Raw genomic sequence first — 4,326 nt, forward strand, 5'->3', positions numbered from 1 at the left:
CCTGCACTGTCTGCTCCCCCTTCTGCAGCATGAGGCCAAGGCCAGCAGGGCCTGCCTGTGGTGCAGCTGCTGCTCAGGTTCTCAGGGGTCACATGGACTCTGGCAGGGTAAAGGTGAGCAATGCTAGGCATGTGACTTGTTGGTCTAGGGGCATGATTCCTACTTAGGATGTGAGAGATCCTGGGTTTAACTCCCAGATGAGCCCTGGTTAGTGCTGTGCCTGGGCAGCCTGGTGTGCTGAGCATCCCCTTTTATCTAGCTCCAGAGGCAGCTGGCACCATTTCCCTGGTGCAGCTGGTGCATGTCCCAGAGCAGGGAGGTTTAGGCACCTCCTTGCCCCTGTCTCCTTGGTCCCCCAAGCCAAGGGTCCTTTTCACCCTTGCTCTGTTATCTTCTAACCGTGGCCTGACAAGGTGGCTTCACTCCTTCCATCCTCAAGGCTGCCTTTGTGTCTAGGATCATTTGAACATGTTAGCAAAATTCACCCCATATAGCACGATAACTATTAATGCATTTGCTCACCTGTGCTATTAATATTTTAGGATGCAATTGTAACACGGAGTATATAGGCCATAGCACCGTCGAGCCGGGCCGTGGGGTTGTCACAATCCAGCACGCACAGAAAACTTGTGTCTGGAATGAACACACACACACCAGCCCAGATATACACACACACACACGCGCACACACACGCACACACACACACGCGCGCACACACGCACACACAGAGATCTACAAGGTCCCTTCCGACCCTACATCTATGAACCTATGGGACAGTGATGACAATCAATTAATCGAATCACTGTCCCCGATTCAGGCTGAAGCTGAATTGAATAGGGCCCATTTTGCGCACCCCTTCCAGTGCCCCCGACTTCTCTGTGGGACCCCAAAGCACATGGAAGAGGAGAAGAAAAAAATCCCCAAGTACATCAGGTGGGAAATCTTCTGGCAGAGTGGGGATGAAAAGGAAAGGGAAGCGTTAAAGCATCTGACCCCATGATGCAACGGTAGCATGTCTGACTCCACCTGAGATGGCTGTGTGCACAAATCACACTGGGGTCAAGTAACTCATTGTGAGTGGTTCCTGGGAGAGCCCCACTCTTCGTGGTGTTTTAGTTGATGGTGAGGTAGTGGGCAGGGACCAAAGGTCTGTAGCCAGGTGAGAGAGGGAAGAGGTGCAGCAATCCCTCTTGCACAGGTGAGACGTGTGGAAGGAGGTGCAGTGAGACAGGAGCAAGGGGCAGTGGGTTTCAGCCGGAGAAACCTGCCCCAGGACTCTACCAAGAGCAGAGTTGACATCTCTGTACCTGGGGCCCACGGTGGGACCATGAGAGCAATGGACACGTGGGCGCTGGGCTCCCTGCTTCTTCCCATCTCATGCTGTGGCCAGTCCCCAAGACCTCCTGTGGAGCCAGCCAGGCAGGCAGCAGGTGGTGGAGGCTGCGTGTGCAAATTGCACGGGGCTCAGGGGTTTTGTCTTTGGGGGACTGAGAGAGCCTGGTCCTGTGGGGTCACACTCATCCTCTGCTGGTAGGGAGGGAGGGATAGAGGCCAAGGAGGGCTTTTTGCCCGAAATGGTGGTGAAAGGAGATTTACGCTCCGTTTCGGAGGATCATTTCATTCTCTCCCCGAGTCCAGGTGTTTCGGTATTGCGCCTCTTTGCTAACAAAGGCAGCTACGTGCCCAGACCCCTGCACCGGTGATGGCGGAGCTGGGCTGAGAGTGTAGATTAGATGCTTTTTGCGGATGGTGAAGACAGCACAAAGCCTCCTTAGCTGCGCCTGTTACCCGATCGCCTGCTCTATTTACCAGTGGGTTAATATAAGCATGCAACACATCTGGAATAATGAGATGGACATGAACTCAGTGATAGTTGTGTCTGTTTATTGCTGGACTAGGGTGCACAGGGAGCTCATTGCTGCTTGTTCCTGCTACTATGCCATTTCCCTTCCCACCAGAATTCACTTTCCCCAGGATATTCTCCTCCAATGACTTTGCGAAGGCATCAGGTGAGGCCACGTGCTTTGGATGTCAAGGTGAGAAGGCATCCCAGTGACCCCGCCGACATAGCAAGTGATACTAGAGCATCCTACTAAACTCTACAGGTGGTCTTTCAGTTGCATAGAAGTCCATAGAATTGCTCAGTATTTCCTGCCTATCACACCCTTTAGCTGCTGGGAGGAGTTTGGGGAAGACATTGCTGCTTTTCTCCCCCGATTCCCCCTCTCTCAAGAGCAGAGACCATGTCTGGAAAAAATGGGACAGTGCCATTAGATCGGGGTGAGCAAAATGCGGCCCGCGAGCTGGATGCAGCCTGTGGGCCCCTAAAAAACATAGAAAATTAATATTTATCTGCTCAGCAAGCGAAGCTGGCCCTGCTGCTGAGCAGGGCATGGGGCAGCGGTCGCCCAACTTGGCGCTCTGGGAGGCAGGCGTGGGCGGTGGGCCCGGCCGTGCGGCCGCAGCCCCAGACAGCCGGGAGCGGGTCCCTTCGGGGGGGGCGGGCTGCTCACTGGCTGTGGGAAGCCGAGGGCCGCCCCGCAGGCACCTGGGGCACGTCAATATTCATTTTCTAAATTTCCTGGGCGCCCGCGGGCTGGATACAGTGGTCTGGTGGGCCGCATCCTGCCGGCCCCTGCCTTACATCTTCTCACCTCGGGTTACTTTGTGCGGTCGAGCAGAGGTGCTGCCGTGGGTTATGGGGAGGCTGCAGGTTTCCAGAGGAGCCCGAGCGCATGAAACCCCCGAACGTCAGGGCGCAGAGGAGGGAAGTTGCGGCTGCTGGACACGTGCTCCGGCCCTGGTCACGTACAGCTGGGCTCGGTCTCTGTCCTTGCAGGCCTCGGACGCACCGGCAGGAGACGCGGATGGGGACGCAGTGGGAGAGAGGCGAGGACGGAGAAAAACCAGCTGGAGAAACAGGATGCGAAGGGAAGGGACCCTGGACAGAGCGGCCTCCCTGCCTCTAGGGCTCGATCATGTATTGGCCAAATCTCAGCTCCATGAAACTTATGTATTAGCCAAATCTCGGCTCCAAATTTCACGCGCTTCCTTTGGGCAAGCCTCCATTGAGCAACCCGGAAATGGGCCTCTGCCCGTGATGGTGTTGCACTTGTGCAGCAGTCAGGTGGCAGGTGGGCAACCCTGTAAGCAAGGCGTGTGTCACCGCCACCTCGTTCGTAAAGTTGTGGATCTGGCTGGTGGTCTTGTGCAGCGCAGCCGCCCTGTAGTCAGGGTCCAGGCCAGGTGCCAGACGTGGCTGCCGACGGCGCAGGGTCCCGTAAGCGGGGTGCGTGCTGCCTCCTACCACACAAGAGGGGGAGTGGGTTTGGCTATGTATTCCCTACCCGAGACCCTGGAAACGAGTGCCCTGGCACTTGGCCAGCCGTTCTTGTGTGCCCCCGCCCCTGGCCTGCAGCCTGTAAGCAGGGTCCAGGTCCTCTTCATTCTCCGGGTCTGGTTCCACTTGGAGAGGTTGGCCAGAGAGAATAGCCACGGACTACAGGGAAGGTTCAGGCTTCTGGAGGATACTGGATGTGTTGGCACCCCGAGACGTAGTGACCTTCCTGTAGCTCAGGTCCAGGTCTTTGCTCCTCTGTTCTACTGCTCCGGGCACTATTGAGACAGCCTCCCCCGGCACCCTGTAAGCAGGGCTGCGCCCCCACCGCTTCTGGCCGTGGGGGAGGAGGCCTTGCTTAGTCCTTTGGGCTCTGGCTTCTGTGACGGGAGCCTGAAGTCATGGGGCGTATGTCCCCAGACACGGGGCAGCATTGACCCCTGATCGAGACCGCCTGAGGCAGCTGTCAGCTGGCATTCAGGTCTTTGCAGGTTGTCTCCGGGCTTCATGCCCCAGCAGCCAGCTGTGTGGAGGGAGCACTGCCCTGTAAGCAGGGTTGCCGGTGCTTGCAGTCACTGTTCATGGTGCCGCCCGAGCAGTTGTGTCCAGAGTCCTGGCCCATCACACTCTGCTTCTGGCTGGATGTCAGAGGCCGAACCTGCAGACGTCTGCTCTTCCTACTTTGCACGGACTGACAATGGAGTGGCAGCAGGTTCATGTACAGGTAAGAGGAGAAGAGAAGTTGGGGCCTGTAGTCTCGTCCTCTGACGTGCTGACTTAAATCCAGTGCCCGTCTGTTTTCTAAGGCCCCAGAAGGAGAAGCAGGGAAATGACAGACGAGCAGGAGTTAGTCACTAAGGAGGGAGGAGACCCACGTGAGCCCACCCGGAGAGAAGGTAAAGGAGTTCGAACACAATGTCTGTCCTCTCTGCAAGTTGTATCCCCAAGTTGTCGACCTTGTGATGAACATGTCGTGGAAGGTTTGGAGC

The 4,326-nt window shown here is 56.6% G+C and overlaps 1 pseudogene; it reads left to right on the top strand.

The window, feature by feature from the left end:
* The first annotated feature begins 1,936 nt into the window (after positions 1 to 1,936).
* Positions 1,937 to 4,326, top strand: part of LOC102378845 — an 18,751-nt pseudogene continuing 16,361 nt past the window's right edge.

Source organism: Alligator sinensis, unplaced genomic scaffold (genome assembly GCF_000455745.1).
Source record: "Alligator sinensis unplaced genomic scaffold, ASM45574v1 scaffold569_1, whole genome shotgun sequence".
Lineage (NCBI taxonomy): Eukaryota > Metazoa > Chordata > Crocodylia > Alligatoridae > Alligator > Alligator sinensis.